Source organism: Psammomys obesus, unplaced genomic scaffold, assembly GCF_907164565.1.
Source record: "Psammomys obesus unplaced genomic scaffold, mPsaObe1.curated_primary_1811, whole genome shotgun sequence".
NCBI lineage: Eukaryota > Metazoa > Chordata > Mammalia > Rodentia > Muridae > Psammomys > Psammomys obesus.
Genome location: NW_026596069.1, coordinates 11504970 through 11527545, shown reverse-complemented (window position 1 = coordinate 11527545; position 22576 = coordinate 11504970). Strand labels below are relative to the sequence as shown.

General features: G+C 45.0%; 1 protein-coding gene across 5 annotated transcripts in view; it reads left to right on the top strand.

The window, feature by feature from the left end:
• The window catches only part of Fhod3 (formin homology 2 domain containing 3), a 410013-nt gene that overhangs the window by 18723 nt on the left and 368714 nt on the right, over positions 1-22576 (top strand). The window lies entirely within an intron of this gene.

Genomic DNA, 22576 nt, shown 5'->3' with positions numbered 1-22576 from the left:
ACTCTAGAATGGGCTACAAGGTAGAAGGTATACACCGGGGCTCCTTTGCTGCTGAGTCAGTGTAGCCAAAAGTCCCTCTGATGGGAGAGGGGTCATGAAGTTGTGTGTTTACATCCCAAAGCATGTGCTGCTGGTCACACTCAAGTGTCTTTAGTGCTTGAAGTCTCTGATTAGGGCTCGGAGTGATTGGTGACTTGGAACTGAAACTGACAAGAGCAAGCTCCTAGGCCCACCCTGGGATCTTGTCATTCTGTGGGCCTATTTCTTTTAGAGTCTGTTTTTGCTTGTTTGTTTTTTGTTTTGTGTTTTGTGACTAAAGTGTGCAATTTGAAAGCCTCCTGTGAATTTGTAGTCTTGATTCATATGTGCCCACCCAGTGGAGTCTTTTAAGGAAAACAACAACAACAACAACAAAAAACTTGGCCATGAGGTTAGTAAAGGAGCTTGCCAGTATCCCTACTGTTGGCCTTGGTGCTCCAGCGCCCCCTTGCCATATGCATTGCTTTCTGTTCCCATCTCCTGTGGCTGGGGTAAGTGGTGTGCAGGCAGTATCTGTGTAGGGCTGAGTTGGAGGAGAAAGGTGTACTGGTGCGAAAAGCTTTGCTTTGGCTCCTGGTCTGTCTGGTGCTACTGTAGCAAAATACCTGACACTGGGCTATTGACTTCAAGCAGAAATTTATTGGCTCAGGAAGAAGTCAATGACTGGTGACAGCATCCTGTTATCCCATGGTGGAAAACAAGGTAGGGGGAGGCTATCATCCTCTTAGATGCAACCCACTCTCCAGGAATGGCATTTGTTTCATGGAGCTTGTGGTTATCTAATCAATTCTTAAAGGTTTCTCTTTCCAATGTCACCATGTGGGGGACTTGTACTTTGAGGGTTCACTCAAACCATGGCAGGTGGCATAAGCAACATAGTGGTCTTACTTTGCTGTTTATAGCCCTCCATGATGTGAATTCAGCAAGGTGTTCTTTTCCTCCATTCTCTGATCAAACCGTGCTCTGTTTCTCATACCAGCGCTCAGCTCCCTCTCCACTCCAAGCCCTACCCACCTGCAGAGTTTAGTGCCCATATACTGTGTGGAGTCTAGTGCTGTGTACCAAGCAAACTTTACTCCTACTCCTGGGGTTTGCTTGGCTAAATCTGTCCTGGAGTAATCCTTGCCCTTTCTGTCTTGAGTCCTACCTTTCTCATTTGTCCCTCCCCTTGCAATTATGGTAATATGTGTAAACTGTTGTCCTTGAGGAGGACACTTATTGGATAGGTTCCTGTTATCAGCCAACCTTCTGTTCAGAAGTGCTGTACCTCTGCTCTTCTCAATCTCTTCCTTTTTAATTAAAACTTTATTTGCTCTATATTTAGTATATAAACATTCTTTCTCCTTCCTGCCTTCTTCCTCTCCCTCCCTCCCTTATTCTTCTTTATTGTTTAAGAGAGGGTCTCATGTAGCCCACAATTGCCTAGAACTTCTTTCTGTTCCTTGTCTTCACCTTCTATTGCTGGGATTACAGGTGTGTACTCTTACACCTCATTAAAACAGTGTTGAGGATTGAACTCAGGACTTTGTATATGCTTCCTCAGTACTCTACCAATTAAGTGACATCTCCAGCCCATGAATTAACATTTTTTTGTGTGTGTGTGTGATTCATCTTTTCTTCCATTTATACTGGAAAATTAAACCCAGGGCTGTGTACATACCAGGCAAGTGTCGTACCACTGGGCTAACTAATCCCAGTCCAGTTACCTTGGTTCTTGGTTTCTGGTACATGCTTAGAAAGTATCCCAAATATTAATTCTTGGAAAGTCAGGCACACTTCAAGTATCTGTCATCATATAGTTCTGTCCCTTCCAGGCTTCTTCACTGTCTCTTCCCCAAGAGACGCACCCACCCCTGCATATCCCTCTCCAGTGTCTTTCCTTTAAGTCTGCGATTCTCTGTAAGAAGCTGATAGGAGGATGTTATATCCTAGTCTGCTCTTTAAAGCTGTATCCACAGTGAAGGGAGGCTGCAGTGGGGTCACACTGTTTTAGGCCACTCTACTTATTCTTTATAGAAAAATCTGGACTCATAGCTAGGTACTACAGGTTGCTCTTGCTTATTCTTGAGCAGAGGTTAGCCAACTTTTTCATACAGGGCCAGGTTGTCAATGGAAATGCAAATTAAAATCGTAGAGTTACTACCACATGCCATCTGAATGGTTAAAGTTTGAAAGTATGCTGGACCTGGATCTATGGCTCAGCAGTTAAGAGCACTGGCTGTTCAATTCCAGGATCAATTCCCAGAACCCACATGGCAGCTCACACTGTATCTCCAATTCCAGGGGATCTGGCACTTTCACAGACATACATGCAGGCAAAACACCAATGCACAAAACAAACAAACAAACAAAAAACAAATATTAAAAGTATGCTATCAGCATGGTTTGGCAAAGATCTAAGACAAAAGGGAGATTCAGATGCTAAATTTTCAAATTTCGTAGTAGTTATGAAGCAGGTGCAAATGCATGTTCTAGGACTCAGTGATTCTATGACTAAACATCAACCTAAGAAACGTGTATGAAGAATATATGTCCCAGAGACATAAAGAGTATGCATAGTAGTTGGCTATGTTTTGCTCTTAGCAAAACAGCTGAGAGCAGCTTTCATCAGCAATGGCTAATTATGTGTATTCACATGAAAAAGTATAGAGCTGAAAATGGATGCACTGCTACATTCATGCAACAAGGTAGCCGAGTCTCACAGACATATGATAGAATGAAGAAAGCTGTACATTTATGTCAAGTTTAAGGTAGGAACACCAGTTTACAGTCTTAAAGATCTATCTGTGGTGAGTAGAGAGTGAGTAGAGACTGGTGAAGACGCCAAGTGGATTCTTTCATTTATCTGAATGCTGGTGACATGGATGTGTTCCCTCAAAATTCATGAAACAGTACTTCTTAAAATGTGTTCTGCTTAAATATTACTTAAAGATAAGGGAGATGGATGCTGTTGGCATGGAATCTCTTGTATTTTGCCAGCTGGTAGCCAGAAATGTAATGAAGGATATGGTGATGAAACCCAAGGTTTTTCAGATACTTCAGAATTATCATGTAGTGATGGATCTGTCTTCATCCCGGAGGACAGTAGGCTAGGAAGCCATGAGAGAGCCACTTCTGTTATGTCCTTGGGAGATACCTCATCCCCAAGAGAAGTTTCTGACGGTTTATAGAGCGCCACAGACTAAAGGAACAAAAACAAGAATGCTGATTTTCCTCTTTCTCTCCACTCATCTCTTCTTTTCTTATTCCACTGCAAAAGGATCAGAATTCTTGCTAGGGAGCCTACACCCACAGAGAAAAAAAAAAAAAAAAAAGAAGAAGAATGCCATTTTTGAAAGGACGGAGGATGCAAATTAGCATTTTATGGACAGAGACACTTGCCAAGTTGGAGAACCCAGACACGGTGGGCAGCGCAGAAGGCGTTGGCAGACAAGAAGTCCACTTTTTCAAAGGCTGAGTGGAAGATGCTTCAATCGCTTGATTCAAGGGTCGAGCAGATGACTCAGCAGTTGAGTGCTTGCCATGCAAACCTGAAGACTGGAGTTTGGATCCCCCAGAATCCATGCAAGTGTGAAGTGGGCATGGCATCCTGCCTATAATTCAAGGCTGAGAAGGCAGAGAAAGGATCCCCAGAGCAGGCTGATTAGCAAGATTAGCCATATTGTTGAGCTCTGGATTTGATTGAGAGACTCTGCCTCAATGAATAAGGTGGGTTGAGGATGATTCCTGCAGGTCTCAACATGCATGCACGTACACACAAATGCATGTGCACCTGCACATACATGCATCCACATACATGAAAGTGAAAAATAATAACTTGATGTAGGAATAAAGCTTGGACTGCATGGTTATCTCATGATAGGACATAACTGTCCCACTGAAGGGGTTAATCTATGTTGGTTGATGGATTACTAATCCGTTACATACTTGGTATGTAACCATGGACTGGAGTTGGACTCATACAGTCCTCCAGCCTTAGCTTCCCAAGTGTTGGATTACAGGCATGATCTTCCATGCCCAGAGAAAAAGCTTATTTTTTCCTAAAAAGCATCGTTGTTGATACCCACTTTTTTCTCATTAATAAAGTAGTTTGAATGCTAGGTGTCTTCATTGGTTGACTGAGTGGTTTGGTTTATGAAGGTCATCAGAACTCACACAGCTCAGGGATGAGAGACCTGAGGGGAGTATTGGATGTTTTGCCCTTGGAGGAGCCATTTATCTTCTACCCAGCCAAAAATAGTCACCAAATCAGTCCTTTGCATGTTATCACTGCAAAGTGTGTCTGACTTGGGAATGCTTTCTGCCAAGTTGGAAAGCAGTTTAGGATTCTCCAAGGCAGCTCTGACACTTGTCCATCTCCTCAGAAACCAGTCTTTTTTTTCCCAGTAGTAGTGAAATTATCAATTTCATTCCACGTATTTAATTTTTGAAAAATTTTATTTATCAAAGGCACTAACATGCTGGCATAGTCCTCAAACATGAGAGTTTTTCTAAGAATTGGGTGAGTTAGTAGCACCAATTATTTGATCTTGTGACGTGTCATTGTCATCTACAAAGGTCATGATGGAGAACTGCATGATTGAGTTACTAAAATCAATTTTATATTGTGTTTGGCAAGTTCATGCATTTCGTGTTGGGCTACTGTGGCGATCTGAATGAGAAATGTGCCCCATAGGCTCATGTATTTGGATACTTGGTCCCCAGTTGGTGGTACTTTGGGGAGGATTATGGAACTTTTACCAGAGATCCCTATCAGGCAGAAGTGTGTCATTAGGAGTGATAGTTGAGGTCATATAGCCTAATCCTACTTCCTGTGCTCTCTCTCTCTCTCTCTGCTTCTTATGTGTGGATTAAATGTGGTCTCTCTGCTTCCTGACTGCCAGGCTGGCCTCATGCCCTTGCTGGCATGCCTGCCTCACTGTGGTGGGCTGCACCCCACCTGGAACTGTGACCTAAAATAAGCCCCTTTCTCCTCTCAGTTGCTTTTTGATCATGGTATCTTATTGCAGCAAGAGAGAAGCAGCAATATGACTACTCAGCGCTATCCTCAGTTGCACAAGGCCTGTGGGCCACTGACATACTGAATAATTTCAAATATTCTTTGAAGCTCCATGAATTCTCAAAAACACAAAAGAGGCTTTTCTTGCAAGTGTAGTGTGAGCTAGCCACCACAAAATGCTTTACCTGCAAGATTTCCACTCCTCATAGCAGCTCTGCCATGTGTCGGGTCATTTCTCGTTTCCCTGATAACGAAAAAGCCTGCGAAGTTGAGTGATTTGTGTAAGGTCACACTGCTGATGATTGGCAGAGCTGGGGACTGAAAACTATGTATCACTACCACCTCCTTGTCTTCTCTAATGCTTTCTCAAACTGTGGTCCACGCTTCCTGGAAAGTCTGTGGATATTATGGTGGCAGAAAGGAGGATTTGGCTTGTGAGAGAAATTTATCTTCCACTGGAAATTGACAAACATTTCCTGTAAAGGACAGATGGAAACTTACTCGCCTTTGTAGACCATACATACAGTCTGTGTGACAGTGGTTCATTCTGCTGTGGTGATAGGAAAGCTCCATGGACAACTGGTAAATGACTGCATCTGTGTACCAATAAAACTTTCTCTACAGAGACACACGCTGGGTCAGGCTGCAGCTTGCTGGGTCCTGCTTTCTGTTCTTACCAGACTCCACCCTCTCAGGGCTCTGACTCTCTGCTCGAAGCAACACTGTCTTCCTAGAAGCTTTCTACTCTCTCTAGTCATCATGAGGGCAGCACGTTCCTCTAATGTTCTGGGTACTGGGGGCAGGGCGGTGGCCAGAATGAAGGTTTTGATCTCATGGAGTTGACATTCTGTGGGAGACAGGCAGGTATAGATCAGGTCATGGTGAGGGGCAGAAAGAATAAAGGGATGGAGAGGGATGGTTCTGTTCCACATGGGAAGGACTCTAAATGGGAAGCACTGTTAGAGAATCCTGGGTGGAAGGCAGGAGGGAGCAAACACTTGGTTGTCTGGGTGAGGAGAATTCCAGTAAGAGAAAAGCATGCGCAAAGGCTGTCAGGCTGCTGGGTAGAGAAATGTGAATGTGAGTGAGGTAGGGTAGGGTGCAGATGGAGAAGCCCCAGTTTCTAAATATTTAAAAAGTCAGAACACATCTGTATTATTAGTAGTCCCCCTTCTTGTCAATGGAGTTAAAGGAGGAAGGACTTGTTTTGGCTGATGGTTTGTATGGTCCAGTTTGTCAGGGCAGGAATGATATGAGAGATGGGTTGACTCGTGCCATAGTGGCTGGAGTGTGTGCCAGCTGCCTGTAATGTGGCACCGGCCAGGATGCAGAGAGAGCCTGGACTGAACTTGGACCAACCCTCCACCTCCCCCCAAGTGACCCATTTTATCTTCCTCCTAAAGATCATACAACCTTTCAGAACAGTGCCATTCACTGGGGACCAAGTGTTGAAACACATGGGTCTGGAGGGCGGGGCGGAGGGGGCATTTCACTACCGCCTGTGACATTTCCCAGAGGATCATTGTAAGTTGTTGTAGGAACATAGGACTAAAGAAAGAGCCTCCTCTGCTGAGATTCAAGATAACCGGAGGGCAGGTGTGAGGGAAGAGGAGGAACTTTGTTTGGACATTTAAATGGGGGCTGTTGTATGAATCTCCATATGCATATCTCAAACAAGCAATGAATTGTCAAGTTAGGAGTCCACGTTAGGTGAGTTCACATATGGTGGGGAATCAGCAAGATGTAGATTACATGGTCTTTACTGACTGAGGCTGGCTGGAGATGCCCAGAGAGTGGGTAGGAAGAGTGAAAACAGTTTGGTGGCTCTGGCCCTTTGTCCCCAACATCTTTCATACTTCAGGGATCTTACCTAAAACCATTTCTATAGTCCTTTTCCTACTCTTACTAGGCAGTCCTGGGAATCGATGCCAATCCCTCTGAAACCCCTTGTGCGCACATCACCTGCAGACATGTGCTGCCATCTTTGTCCTATGCTTTGTCAGTGCCTCCCAGCCAAGCAGTCTCATGTCTCACAGCTCACCTTCAGGCTGTCATGAGCAAAGCACAGAGCTACCGCTGCTTTCTCTGCCTGTCCTCCATCTCCATGGTGCCTCCCAATTTGTAGCTTTCCAAACGTTATGTAGTAACACATAGTGTGTTAAAGATCTGGAAGGATGCTATAGTATAGTCACTGTAGGGCTTACCCTCTTTCTAGAATGTTCCCCTATGCTGAGATGTTGGCTACATAATTTGAGCTCTGCTGTGGGCCTCATTGAATGGTGGCTGCTGTGTTGGTTGGGATGTTAATATCAGTTTATTTGCATTTCTGTGACTGACAGGAACAACTGAAGGGAGTAGCTAGGTGTCTTGGCTTTTAACTATCAACTTGACCCAGCCTAGAGTCAATTTAGAGAAGAGTCTCTATTAAGAGATAGGCTGGATCAGATTGACCTGTGGGCATGTCTGTGTGTGGGCTGTCTTATTAACTGATGTAGGTGACACCCTTAGGCAGGTGGTCTTGGGATGTGTATGAAAGATACCTTAGCATAAGCCTGATGAGCAAGGAAGCCAGCAAAATGGCATTCCTCCATGGTTTCTGCTCTAAGGTCTGGTTGGAGTTTCCACCCTGAATTCTCTTAATGATGGATTATGACCTTGAAGTGTAAGCCAAATAAACTCTTTCCTTCCCTAGGGTTATTTTTTTTCTGTCATGGTGTTTTATCACAGGAACATAAAGGAAAGGAGAACAAAATGTTTATTTTGGCTCACAGTCTCAGGAGATTTCAGTCCTCATAGCAGAGATGGGTCAGGCAGCAGAGAGTGGAACGGGATCAGGGGCTGGGCTATCACACTCAGAGGCTTACTGCTTGTAGCCTACCTCTGCCAGTAAATCCCACTCCCTAACATTTTTTGCAGCCTCCCAAAATGATTCCACTATCTGGGGAATAAGGACTTGAGACATGATCCTATGGCGGTCATTTTGGGTTCAAACCATATCAGGTGGTGAGATAGTACATGATGGTAATGAGGGATGCTGAAAAGGGGAAGGAATGTGTGGTGTCTTACCTTCTCTGACGCCTCCCTCAGCTTAGGAGGCTGAGGAAAGAATCGTAGGTTCCACTCACCTGTGCCAAGTCAGATCAGCTGATAATACCTACCTTTCAGAGGAGAAAAAAGGTGATGGGCTAGTCTTATCAACCAGAGGATATTTGGGGCTGGCTTCATTTTTTGTCTAGTTGAGTGTTTCCAACTGTCTGAGAGCTGTCCCTCCTAGGTTCCCTCCTAGTCTGGCAGGGAACTATGCTGCATGAACCACACCCCTACCAAGTTAGAACTGGCTTGAAATCAATCAGTTTAATTGTAGAGTAGCCATAATTGTTTAGTTTTTTTAAAAAGTGGGATAAGATAAAAAGTTTTCTTCTTAATGCTTGGGAGGTGATGCTTGATAATGTTATTTTCATGTTTCACTTCATGTGTACAGGAAGCTTCCAGATAAGTCAGAACAAAACATCAGAGAGGAAAAGATATCAAAAGTAGCAAGATCCTTCCTCTAACAAAAGGAAATGATTTTTGTAGAAGTATTTTGAGCGATGTTTAAATGTAAGTACTTATTACTATACTTTCCTTGAGAAAACCAGCCCCGCCATAGAGTCACAGTTCTAGAACACACGGGCCTTATTGATTTTCCTGCCGTTAAGCTGGAACACGATGGGAGGAGCTGACATGACTTTGCCAGAACCAGATCAGTCCTTGTAGGAGGGCCTGGCTGAAGGCAGGAGATGGGGCCTGCAGTGTGAAACGCCTATGGTCTGGCCAGTAGGAATCCAGTTTCTGACAGGCTGGCTGTTGCCTCCTGCCAGGCTTAGCCTATGTGAACTGGCCACACAGTAAGAAAAAATGGCTGCCTGGTGGGCACTTGCTGTCTGTGGGCACATACTCCTGCTCTGTGTGCTAATCTCTTTTGCTTCTGATTTTCTCTAAAAGATAGGTACCCAAATGTTTCCTTTATTTTTGAAAAATAGGTAAGGTATCATAAAAACACTGTATACTTTTCCATGTTGGTATTTTATAGGAAAAGGTCATGAAATACTCATTGTCAGCTACTGTTAAAAAAAAAAAAAAGATTTAAGAATTTCCAAAGGAGACATAGTGGTCTACACCTGTACTCCTAGTGTTCAACAGGCTGAAGCAGGAGTATAGGTTTGAGGTCAGGCTGCACTACATATTAATTCCTAGGCCATCATGGGCTATAGGGTGAAGCTCTGATTCACAAATATAAATAAAAAATGCTAAGTGAGAAATCCAGCCCAGCATTTTCCAGAGGAGGATTCGAGCCTCTATTCTTGGTTTCTGGGTCAACTGTCACAAACTACACCAGCACTGAGACTCTCTTTTTTGTACGAGGCCTTGACATCCCTGGTCACACTGATATCTATAGGGAGATTATACTCTGATAATAGAACCAGGGTGGGATTGAAAAACAAAATGCTTCATTATCTGTTCATATTGAGGGAACTCAAGGTTTCTAGGTTTAGCAAGAGGCCAGGCCTTGGTTCAGAAGGTGATGTACTCAAGTGCTCGGTGTGGCAGACAAGTCGCTAGGTTAGTTGTTCTGTGGTCATTGGACAAATCGGAGGCCAATTCCAGAGTCTGTGTAAGGTGTATCCATGGAATGTGTGTTGGGGTACTTGGGAGGAGATGCTTGGTGCAAGGAGGAGGCCTGAAACACCCAGCCATCCGACATGGTGGCACTGTGATACTCCATCCCAGTGTTTGTTGGTCCAGAAGCTTGGGCTGAAGGAATCCTGCAGCAGTGCATGCAGTCTGAGAAGAGCTTCTTGCAGAATTGTCGAACTGGATGGCACCATAGTCGTCCCTGCCCAGCTCCGGCTTACTTGGCTTTGTTTTTGCTTTTTTAGCTTCCAAGGCTTTATCTAGCCTTTTAACCAAGAGCCTCATTCCCAGCTGTGTCAAGTGCCACTTCCTTCTGAGGTTTTGGATGTCCTATGTTGTCCTTCCAGACACCATAGATGTATGTGTGTGGTTATTTCCTGTCTCTTTACCACCACTCAGGGCTTACAAAATTCTAGCTAGGCATGATGCCTCCTGCCAAGAGCTAGAGGCTAGTCTGGGCTACCAAGTGAGTTCCAGCAAAGCCTGAACTACACAGTAAGTTCTAGACCAGGCTGGGCCACATAGCAAAACTCTTCTCCAAAAGTACAATAGCAGCAACAAGACAAAACCTCAAACTCCAAAACCCCCAATGTGTTGGTCCTTCCCACTATTAGGTCAAATTGAGCAGTTCAGAGGGTCTGAATGTAATTCCTGCCCCCTGAAAAACTCAAACCTCTCTGATTTTTATTAAAATTGGTTGTTTAAAATATTTATATCTATGTATTTATTTATGTACACACACAGACAGACACACACACACATACACACACACATACTTTTGGAAGTCTGATGACAACTTTGTGAAATTGGTTTCACCTTCACATGGGTTCTGGAGATTGGACTCATGTTGCCAAGATTGGGTGTCGACTGCCTTTTTTTACAGAGCCATTTTTTTGGCTCCCAACCACATTTTTAGTAATATTTATTCATTAGACTGTGTAGAAACCCCTGGAAAGAGAGTGCCCAAGTTGAACAGAGGTGGTGCCTGAGCCGTAAGTGAGCAGTGGGCAGGCTACCGGTGCTAACCACTGTGTCCCAGAGCACTTGCCAGGAGTTCTGAAGTCCTCTATGGCCACCTTCAGCCTGCCACCCTGTCTCCATGCATCTGGCTTTGCAATGTCCTTGAGGCCTGTTCCCATGGTTTCTGGTACTGCAAGATCCAAAACTGGCTCCTGATTCTCATGGGAATGACCTGGTGGAAACCGCTCTGATCTTGGGGGCCATAATGTGGAGGTGTCAGACCTGTCCAGCGTGTCTCGGCTAGAGGGATTTCCTCTTTGGGAAGAGCCAGGAACAGCTCCTTGGAGGAGACCTGCCCAGCTTACCCCATGTAGATCTCGCCACCACTCACCGTTCCCAGTGTCAGGGGTGTAGGAGCTTGGAAATGTCTTTGTTTCTGGTAGATTGTGCTTATTGGATCATGGTAGCTCTAGGTGGTGGGAACCAGGGACCTAAAGGCTGCACAGCCTCCACTCAATGGAGCATTACCATGTCGGAGGGTGTAAGAAATTACATGAAGGCCAAACCGTGAAGGGTCAGGCTTCTCCCTGGGAGAACAGCCTGAGTGTTGTGGCAACCTTACAGGTCATAAGGCATGTTCGCCGACCACATACATCTGGAGCTGCAGTGTCTGCGTGGTCAGAGCATTTTTCTTCAGCATCTGGAAATGATTATACTCTGCCTGAAACCCACTGGTAGGGCAGCTGCAAGGAGGGAGACTAGCAGGCAGCTGGCTCACGCATGGTTCCTGCCTGGAGATGGCAGGTCTGAAGTGCTTTCTAGAACCAACCTCTTCGTCTTTGTTCTGAATCACAATGTGACCAAGTATCCCACTGACTGTGACTAAAGCCATTTGAGCTGCTTCTGGGTGGCGCCTGAGGGAAATTCTGATTTAGGCTCAGAAACACTTGTGTGGATGAGGTCTGGGGTAGTTAATAGTGTCAACCTGACAGGATCTAGGATCAGACAGGAGACAAACCTCTGGGATGTGTCTGTGAGGGCACTTCTAGACTGGATTAGTTGAGGCAACTTACCCTAAATGGGGGTGGTGCTGCTCCACGGGTTGGGGCTTCTCACTGACTAGAAAGGGGAAAGTGAGGTGAGCACCAGAGCTCACGTCCCTCCGCTTCCCAAGTGCAGTTGTCGTGTGACCAGCTGCCTCCAGTTTCTGCCACCAGGTTCCCCACTATGACAGCATACATTTATAGCCGGTGAGAAGAATGGACGCTTCCTTCCTTAAATGGTTTTTGTAGGTATTTTGTCACAGCCACAAGACAAATAATTTATGTAGAGCCTCAGTATGTAGCTCATGATGGCCTCAAACTCCCAATCCTCCTGCCTCAGCCCCCTGAGAGCTGAATGTGCAGGCACCAACCACCACCCTTGCAGAGAGAAAAGGGTTTCTGATACTGAAAACTCTTCTTCTATTCCCTTGGCTGTTATCATAAAAAGAAAATGTTCTAACAGTGCTGGGGATCCAATCATGAGCCCTGCCTGTGCTAGGCAATGGCTAGCTCCTGAGCTTCACCCTCAGACCTGATTTTTCTGTCTTTTCAAAAGCCAGCACTGGAAAGCAGAGGCAGGAGGACCCCTGAGTTCCAGGCCATCCTGGAGAAATCAGGACTACATAGAGAGACCCTGTCTCAAAACAAAACAAAACAAGGACTCTGAGGGGGAATATATGCCAGAGCCCAGAGAGAGAAAGACAGAATGGGGCTCCTGGAAAAAAGAAGGCAGCTGTTGCTGCTGCTCCTCCCCTCTGCTGCTCCTGGTTGCTGTTGTTGCAGTTTGATGAGAAGTTGGAGATATCCTGAAACCAAGACTGGACTTGCCCCAAGGAATACAATGACCCTAACCAGCAGGAAGTAGCTAAGAAGAACTGTATCTCCCTCTCCCCACTAACCTTCTTTCTCTCCTATTTGGTATTGGGATATTATAAGGTATTAGGGAAGAGAGGAGAGATAGAAACATAAGAACCCAAATAAAATAGATTTTAAAAACAGCACTAATAGAACTCTCCTGCAGCTTCCGGGGACTCAGTCCATTCAAAGAGGCACCTAAAGGGGACAGCTAAAGTGAGCCCAATCTTCCCACAATACCATAATGCCCCACAAATTAATGTTACCAAAAAAGAAAAAAAAAGTCACATTGTCATCTCTAAATTGTGTCTCAGATATGTCTGGGGAGAAAATGTCGGCTCTTGTGGGATGATTTGTGTTGTGTGGCAGCAGTGACCATGGTTGTGGCTGCAACCAGGTCTAAGGTATTCGAGGGCTGCACTCACTAACCACTGCGCACACTTCTGTAGCAGAGGGGAAAGCTAGTCTGTAGCTCTAGAAATGTCTAGAGGTAGAGCACTGAGTGTCTGAGGAGTTGGACCCCTGACAGAAAATAAAATAATTGCACTCAAGATTGCTTAGTATTAAGTTTTAAGAATTAATGAGATTTTGTAACTTGAGCCTTTTGTTTATATTATTGTGTGTATATGTATATAATGTGGGCAGGAAGCCTATAAATGTCAGAGGATAGCTATGTAGAATCTCTTTCCACCTTAACATGAGCTCCAGGACTCAAACCCAGGATTTCCTTTACCCACTGAGCCATCTCACCCACCCAAAATCAAAGTTTTAAGCACAATGTGTTTCTCTGTGAAATTCAAATTTGAAGATTACCCTCTGTGAGGTTTAGATGCACCCTCCATCATCTCAGACTGTCCAGAGACACTTGACAGCGAAAATATATGTCGCCACGCAAGCTGGCTGGCTGGCTGGTTGGTTGGGTTGAAAAATCGAGATTAAAACAAAAACATGTTTACATAACATAACTGAGTTTTTAAAGAAACCACAACTCCCACTATGGAGTTCCTCCTCGGAGGTGGACATTCTGCTCTTGAGCAACAGTTTTTGCTTCCTTTCCTTCCTCCCTTGCTCTTCCCTTCCTTATGCTTCCTTTTCTCTCCCCCCTTTTCATTCCCTTTCCTTTCCTTTTCCTTTGTTGTCTCCCATTAAACATGTACAATTTGCCATTTATAGGTACATGATGCATATTGGTGTTTCAATTGTATTGAAAAAGTTAGGGCAGAGATTACAGGGGACAGTGAGGGAAACCCTCCCAGTCCTTTACTTCATGATATAGGCTAGAGAAGGCATCAGTGCCAAGCAGGGCCCTAGAAACAGAGTGATCAGCAAGTTACAACAAAGCTGCTTGCTGTGGAGATGTGAACGAGGGAGGGCAGGTGGTGCTCTCTGACCTGAGCACTCAGGGTCTCATGACAGCATGTCTCGCAGGAACCTTGGTAGAACCCTGCAGAGGTGTTTTCAGGTGGGATTTTTCACTCATCATTGAGCTAGGGCTGTCTGGTCATATGGTTAATGAGTTACGAAAGGAATAGAGTAAGGGCATGTCCCACCTCATGCTGCTGATTTGGAACTTGCTTGGTTATTGAGAAGGAACTTGGTTATTGGGCTGAGTGTACACAGCCTTTAGTGTCACAGACAGCTGAAAAGAGATGAAGACATTTTACGTTTACTCATAGTGTCTGAGGCTTGAGAGCTATCGCATCTCCTGAGCCATGGTTCCAACTTACAGCACACAGGAGCCAGGTGGGCCGGTGGCCCTGAGACTTGGATAGTGTATGCACCAAAGGAAGTGTGTGGTGTCCAGCCTGGGGAAAGAAGCCTATGAGGGCTCTAAATTGCCCTGTTCTTCCTGAGAAGGCAGAACCTGGAGTTTAATGTATATTCCTTCTTACTCTAAACTATTGACAACTAACCAAAACTATTGTGAAAGGTCAAGCTGGCCACACTGAGCAGGTCAGGGAGCTGCTCACTGGTACCGTGACATCTGCCAGTCTCTCTTGTTTCATAGCTAAAATAATGAGCACTGGAACTTTATTTTTTTCCCTTCTGGGGATGTTCTGATTGGCTTGTATGTTCAGGTTTCCTGGCCAGCAGTCAGCTCACCCTCTAAAATTATTGAAAGCTTTTCCTAGAAGTTCACAGTGGCAGCCAGCTGGACTTTCTGTGAGGTGTGGCTTCTGTTCCCAGGCCTGGTCATGGATACCAGGTGTAGCTGGAGTCTTGGCTCATTTGCACTGTTTCTAAGGATCCTAGAGCATCTTTGGTGGGGTGTGAGCCTGATACCCACATTTGGCTCCTGGGGATACACTTGCTTATTAGGAAGAACCCACAGGGCTCTATGGTGGCATTGGAAGGAGTGCCAAGATTGGGAGAGATAGAACAAGTTCTGAAGCAGCTAGGGCTTCAGAATTTGCGCTTGGCTTACTTCTTCCCCCAAGGAGTCTAACAGTGTCATCTCTGTCTTTTTTTTCTTGAAGTGGAGCCTAAGATTTCTGTGTCTATTCACTGGATAATGGTGGGAATTATGCAAATCCCTGAGATCCAGGTGTCTAGACCCACAGTGTGACCCAGTGTCCCAGGAGGCCATTGTATGCACTAGAGTTTGAGAATTGGTGAGGCTAGATCTTGGTAAAGGGTCTTGGGGTTCTTTCTCATATTCTACAGGCCTTATCATGAGAGGATATGAGGGGGTGAGAGGAGCTCCCCATCAACTGGCTATCTCTGGCTCACAGCTTAGAGCAAGAGACCAAAAAATTAAAAATTGGGTTTCTTGGGTTACTGAGCTAAAAAGTTTAAAACATATCAGGCCAGTTGACCTTACTGCTTTTCTCTCTGCTCATTAGGGATACCACTGTCAGGAAACTGGCCCAGATGGCCCCCAACTCATCCCAACTTGTAGCTTTGCTCTTGAAAATTGCACAGACTGAGCCAATCACTCCTCTCCCTTAGCCAGCCCAGGACAAGATGTTCCAACTGAAGCCCAAGGACAGTCATTCGCCCCTACCCCAACAAGAGAGAACAAAGAAAGCCAGAACCATTTATGGTTTTGGCATCTTCCCACAACAAATCGTTTTCAAATGTATCCTTCCCTTTTCTGTTTCAACCACTAGAAGCTTTCCAGGCTGGAATCCCCCTGCTTTGGGTGCGCTGGGAGGGACTGGGACCTATAAATCACCCACAGTCCGGAACTTGGGGCTCTCAGCTGGATACTAATGCCTTGGTGTCTGTGAGAGTCCCATCTTGAGCTGCAAATAAAGATCCTCATGTGTTTTGGAATGGACTCAACACCTGGCAATCTTTTTGGGGTCTTGTGAATTGGGCATAACAGAGTCTACAGGCTGTATTGTAAGTGGTAGTCCACAATTGTTCAGTTCCTTTCCCCACTTTTAAATGGGGTTATTTTCCCTGTTGCTGTTCAGGTGTAACAGTTTCTTCCATGCTCTAATACAAGACCTTTACAGATATATGGATGTCTCTCATTGTTTTTCTCCCCTCCATTTCATTTTCTCAACAGAATCTTTAGTGTGTCACCCATGCAGAGAGTCCAGGGGACAGTGCTTGGTGATAACCCTTCCTAGTCCTGTACTTCATGATGTCAGCTGAGAAAGGCATCGTTGTGAAACAGAGTCCTACGAACAGAGTGGCAAGCATGCCATGGTGAAGCTGCTTGTTGTGGAGATGTGAATGAGAAAGGAAAAGCAGGCATGCTGACCTAAGCTCTGCCATGGTGGCTCAAGGAGATCTGACACTCCAGCCCGGGGGTTCTGATGGCCTCATCTGGACTCTGTGGGTACTGCAAACATGTGCTACACATAAACAGAAGTGGGCAAATGTTCATATACATAAAATTAATATATATACATCTTAAAGAGACACTAAATGAAGCAACTCCCCCAGACACTGCATGGATACACCACACACACACACACACACACACACACACACACACGCACGCACAGACACAAAGTGAGTGAAAAAGATAGAAAAGTTACAACAGAGAAAAAGACTAATTAAAATTAAAATTTGGTTCTTTGAAAAAAATGAATAAATTTTATGTATAGTTCTTCTTAAATAACCCAATGCCTTCGTGTGTTTAGACAAAATAGAGAAAATAGGTCAGAAAGAGAAATCCCAACTTTATCCCCGTTCCACATATTTTTTTCCCATGTTGGTGAGTAGTACTTTTATTTATTAATTTGCTCAGTTAAGAAATTCAATGTTGTAGAACACAGGACACAATATCTGTGTAAGCCTTTGCATTCCAGCTCTTTTGAATTAAAAAGTCTAATATGCCTTTGGCTATTTAATGATAAAGAGTGATTTATTTGCCTGTATAGCCATTGCTGTTTCCTAAAGCTCTCACCTTTGTCTTCTTGAGGAATCTGGCAGAGGTTCTTGCTGCTGGTGGGTGGGCTGTGTGTTCTTCTTAGTTTAAATGAAAAACTAGAACTTGATTTGGAAACTGTGAGTCGATTTCAGAGCAAGGCCACTCAGGCTTGGGTTGGGGACCATAAACAGTTTACCTAGGCTTCTGAAGAAGCAAAATCAATACGCTTCGAAAGCAAGTATATTCATTATGTTTCATAATTCCCAGGTTCTGGATATTCAGAAGTGTCCTTATACTTTGCCCTAAGCCATTTTTTAAAGTGGCTGTGTTATAGTGTGTTAAAGTCTCAATGGTCCCTAGGGCTGTGCTTTTCTGGGGATTGGTCGGCAGCATTGATTTTCTTCTGATACTGTGTAATTCAGTTTCTTGGTCTCAACATTGACCAATTGTTTCTATATAATTTTAGTTTTATCCTTATAGACGTAATTTTTTTTATTATGAAATGCATAGCATTGTCATTAGTCAGGGTCTAAGGGGGGCTGGTAACAGGGTAAGTGTGGATACCCCAATCTGTGGCTGTTCAAATACCTTAGGTAAAATGGCGCAGTATGCCTATTCCCCTTGCTCATCCTTGTGTGTAATGTATGTCATCTCTAAATTACTAACAATACGCAATATGACGTCAATAATCACTACACTGTGATTGCTACATGAAAGTCTGACATGTCCAATGCAGAGTTCTTCCCGATTTAACTCCTATGGGAAGCCCATAATGTGCCATCAGGTACAGAGGGCCAACTGTACCTACAAAGAAATCCATGTCTAGAGGATGCGTAGTTTGCAGCATGATGAAATGAGCACCATAGCTTTGCTCTGCACCTTAGGAAGTGGTGAGCAGAGGGCAACCCCAGGGCGGAAGCCCTCCACTTTATTACTCTCCCATGCTCCTTATCGGGGAGTGTAACCCCTAGAAACCTGAGTGGCTGAGCCTGGGTTTTGAGTTGGTTTTATTAGAAAGTATGAAAGCGTTGCACACTGGTTACTTTCTTAACACTGTGATAAAATGTTGAGCTGAAGCAACCTGAAGGAGGAAAGATTCACTTTATAGGTATAGCCTATCATGTTGGAGGAGGCAAGGCAGTAGGGATGGTTCCTGGCTGTAGCAGTAGGAGCTTCCACATATTTGGGCAGATCAGGAGGCAGAGTGCTTGGAGACAGGCTCATTATATATTGGTTCACTTCCTCTGGCTATGCCCTATCCCCTTTCCTCCCTCCAAGCCCTCCCATATACCCCTCCCTGTTCTCTTTCAAATTTATGTCCTCTTTTTTTTTTTTTTTTTCATGAATGGGTGTTCATATAAAGTTACTTGTGTATGTGTTTTCAGAGCTGACTATTTGATATTGGATAAACCCTTGGTGAGCTCTTCCCTGAAGAAGACTATTTCTGCCACCCTCAGCATGCCTCAGCTGCTTTTAGCTCTTTGTATAAGGTTAAGGCCTCATAGTCTTTGCCTCATCCACTTTATCATGTCCATTGTTGTTTTCCCTGTTTAGCTCATGTGTAGGCAGTCATGTTGGTGGGAATTTTGGGGTATAGGCTCTGATATTACCTGGAGACACAATCTCACAGCAAATTCCATGATTCTCTGGCTCTTATAATCTTTCCACCCCCTCTTCCGCAACATTCCCTTAGGTGCCAGACTGTTCTGTAGATGTACCATTGGGACTAGGCCCCACAACTAGGCCCCTCCATTTGGATTGATTGTGGTTTTCTGTAATGGTCTCTGTATGTTGCGATGAGAAGTTTCCTTGATGTGGGGCAAGGGCTACGTTTCTCTGTGGGTGTAAGGACAAATATTTAAAATGTATTTACAGATTATGCTAGTTTAGTGAAGTAGTGATTGTAGGTTCTCCTCCAAAACCTATGACTTCACCAGACCTGGTAGTTGGCTAAATTTCCTGTATCAGTCACGATTTCCCTCTTGTTTCATGGGTTTTAAGTCCAGTTAGAGAGCTGATGGTTACCACCATGATGTACATACCACGACTGCAGCTTTTCGGTTATTATGCCACACTGATCATTGTTGTGGTTCATGGGCTTCATAGCTGGGTAGGACTATCGGTTATTCCCCTCCTTTGGTAATTTCTGGTACCATGAAAGCTAGTGCTCAGGGAGGGGTCAGTTAGGTCAGGTCTAGTTCAGGGGTCTCTGGGCCTGAAATGCATGGTATCTTCAGCAATATGGACTTAACTTTCACCTCTTGGGGTGGATGGCAACCAAGGGCGATCACAATAGCCTGTATGTTTTAAGATCATGGAAAATCATGGTCAATAACTCAAAGGAGGGCTCCTCATATCTGTATAATCAATCCACCTGTTAAGGGATCCACAAGGTCCCCTCCCAAAATAGTGCCACCAGCTGGGGACCAAGTGTCCAAGCACAGGAGCCTGCTGAAGTTTCACATTCAAACCACAATGCTGTCACCTTTTACTCTGAAGACTGCAAAAGGAGTAAGGCAGAACAATGGAAGCTGGGGAATTAGGGCTTTACCTGCTGCGCTCTCTCCCTCCTCTGGGAGGGGCTTTGGAATCGCTGTTCCCTACTTCCTTGGTGCTTCAGGCCCCTTGTACTCAGCACATGCTTCTCTCCTTTGCCCCCGAGTTTTAGCTCAGGGAGGGGCAAGGTTAGATGTTGGTGCTTGCTGGATATGTGGTGGCCATTGCTGCTTGAGCTTGTCATGTCATGGTCCATTTAGCGGGCAGTTTGTGGGGATAGCCTCTCACCCACCACTCATCCTGACTCCGGGAGCTCTAGTGGTCAGATTTCTCTCACTTGTCAGCTATGGGTGGCCTGTGGTGACAGAGCATCGAGAGAGGAGATGGATTAAGTCAATTAACAACCATGGAATTACTCAGAAGCCCGAGGGTCTACTGGGAAGTACTGGCTTGGGTTCATTTCCCTGATTTCTATTGGGCTGGCTCATGTGCCTGTCATCAGTCTTTGGGTCATCTGCAGCTTGGCCATCTAGACTGGCCTCATTCAATGACACAATTCCAATAACTACAAGAAAGGACAGCTCCCGGGAGCCAGGGCCTGTAGTTGTCAGCTGGGCCGCAGCAGGTATTAGCCGCGAGGAGCAAGACCCAGGCCAGCCGGGGTTCCAGGCTGTTGTAAAAATTTCACAAGGCTATAGATGTGAGCATGAGAGGATCCCGCAAGTGACACAAACGAGTGGTGCTCATTTGAGATTTTCTTCAAACGTTGAAGCCTACTGTTAAATCTTGTATTTCTCATTTCTACATAAGTACCAAAATTAGTTTAAAGGGTAGCCTCATGTGTATTTATAGAAGGGTTCTGTTCAAATCTATTTCAGGGTTACACAGAAACTTTATTGCCTAGACTAGGCTCACTCTAGACTTGCTGCCAGAACCCAGATAATCATTAAACCACCCCAGCAACACACCACTTCACTGGCTTAGGGAAAGGAAAGAATATATAAATCGAGACGTGACATCAACCTTACTTCAGATGTTTGAGGTTTTTATTTTTTATTTTTTTTTCTGGAATGGCGAGCTTGCCCTTTCTGAGGGCAGCATCTTTGTAGGAACAGTCAAAAGAAGCCCAGAGCCACTCTGTGTGGTGTCTATGTAAGGCGCATAGCGACTTTTCTCTGTCTTCAGGCGGCCTGTTTAAATGGCTTGTTTTGACGGAGGTGGGAGCCGGTTGTGGCAGTTAGGAGACGTAGAAGGGCCTTTATTGTGGGGCTGGGATTGACTCCCTCTGGAGCAGTTTGATCCCTGCCAGAACCCTGGCCGCAGGTTGACAGGCCTGCAACCTGATCTGAAGTCTCTCTGCCATGCCACTGTCACTGCCCCTAAATTCCCTAATCGCCACCCTTCTATAATAGCCCTGTAACGCTATCTTCCCACATGGCTCTCTGCTTTGTCTTATGTCCTGAAGTGCCCGACAGTGTCCTGGCCACCAAACTGTCAGCCAAGAAAGGAGTGCAGGGGACATGCTGCCAGGGGATCAGGGTTGACATGAAAATTGTCAGAGTCAGGAAATTCCAGGACCCTTAAGTCATCTGGGAGGACATTTGACATTAGAGGCCAAGGCAGGGATATCAGGTTGCCTCCCCCTAAGCAGGAATGGAGGCCAGGGACTCAAGTCTGGCAGGGAGGTGTCTGATCCTTTGGTAGGAAAGCTTGGATATTTCTGCCTGAATATTTATGAACAACCAGTATGATATTAGGTTTTCCTCATTGCCTCTACCCTACACTTGGCTTTGGATATTTGTTTGGGAAGTTTGTCATTGTTACTTAGTAATCACTGACGAAGTTGAAATGGTTAATCTTTGCTGTTAACTCGATTTAGAATCACCATGGTGACAGACCTCTGAGTTTGTTTACAAGGATGTTTCCAGGAAGCTTTAGCTGAGGAGGGGAGACCCATCTTGAATGGGTCTTGAGGGTGACACCATCCCCTGGCCTTGGGTTTTAGACCAAATAAAAAGGAGAATGTGATCTGACCTCCAGCTTTCCCCATTGCTGCTTCTTGACTGTGAACTTAGTGACTGGTTGCTTCCTGTTCCTGCTTCAACACCTTCCCAACATAGTGGACTGTACCCCCTCTTAAATCACAGGACAAAACAAACCTTAAGTGGAATATTTTTTTGTCACATCAGTGAACAAAGTAACCAATATACAGGCTTCTACCAGTTTGTAAAAGCGAGACTCACAGATGACTGTCAACACTCAACTATCTAGGGGTGTTCACCATTACTCTGTCATCCCAGTCCTTAAAGCCCCAAAGTGAGAGCTCCGTGGCTCCTGTGATGATAGGTTAAATGTTAATCTTGTGTCCCAGGTGTGATGGTGGGGCTGGGTAGGCATTTTAGCATGGCTCTGGCAGTGTGTTGATTCCTTTGGCACTTTACCCTCTATGTGCCTCCCCCCAGGGCAGTCAATATTCCCATTTGCTTCTCACACTCTGGTTGTTCTGTGCCCATACCACACATTTCTCTTAAGGGGCTGAGAGGCCATGTTCACCTTTTCTTTTTTAGTTGAGAGACTCATGAGCTCAAATGCACAGGGGTTTGCTCACCCTTTAATTAGGGAATCAAGGTGGTGACATTTAGCTAGGGAGCAATGACACCCTTCTTGGCATCTCTGCTGAAGACAGTTGCTGGCGCATAGGCTGAGGAAGTGCATCCACTGACTGACAGTTGATCTAACTTGTGTCTTATTCTAACCTATAGACTATTTGTCTGTCCTTCTCATTCAGTGAAACCGTATCTCTGAGGGAAGGAAGCCCTTCTGTGTTCTTTGGTACCCTGCCTGGGTCAGATATATAATTTTGCTAAGATGGTGATCTGGAAATGGTGGTAGTTACTGATGCCTGGAATGTGATGGGGGGTGGGATCAGGCAGTTAGGCTTAAGCTTTGAGGATCTTGTTGTCATAGGCTGGGAAGATTGTGGGGTTTCCTGTTGTTATTTGGCCCTTGACACAGAACACGTTGAGGCAAATTCCTGGCAGGCCCTGGGGACCAGGAAGGATGATTCAGTGTTCACTTGAGGCTGCTGGGAAAAAACTAGAAATACCAAATGGAGCTGACCACAGTACCATTAGACCAGGACTACCATTGTGACAATCAGCATACTCCAACCTCTCTTCTTGC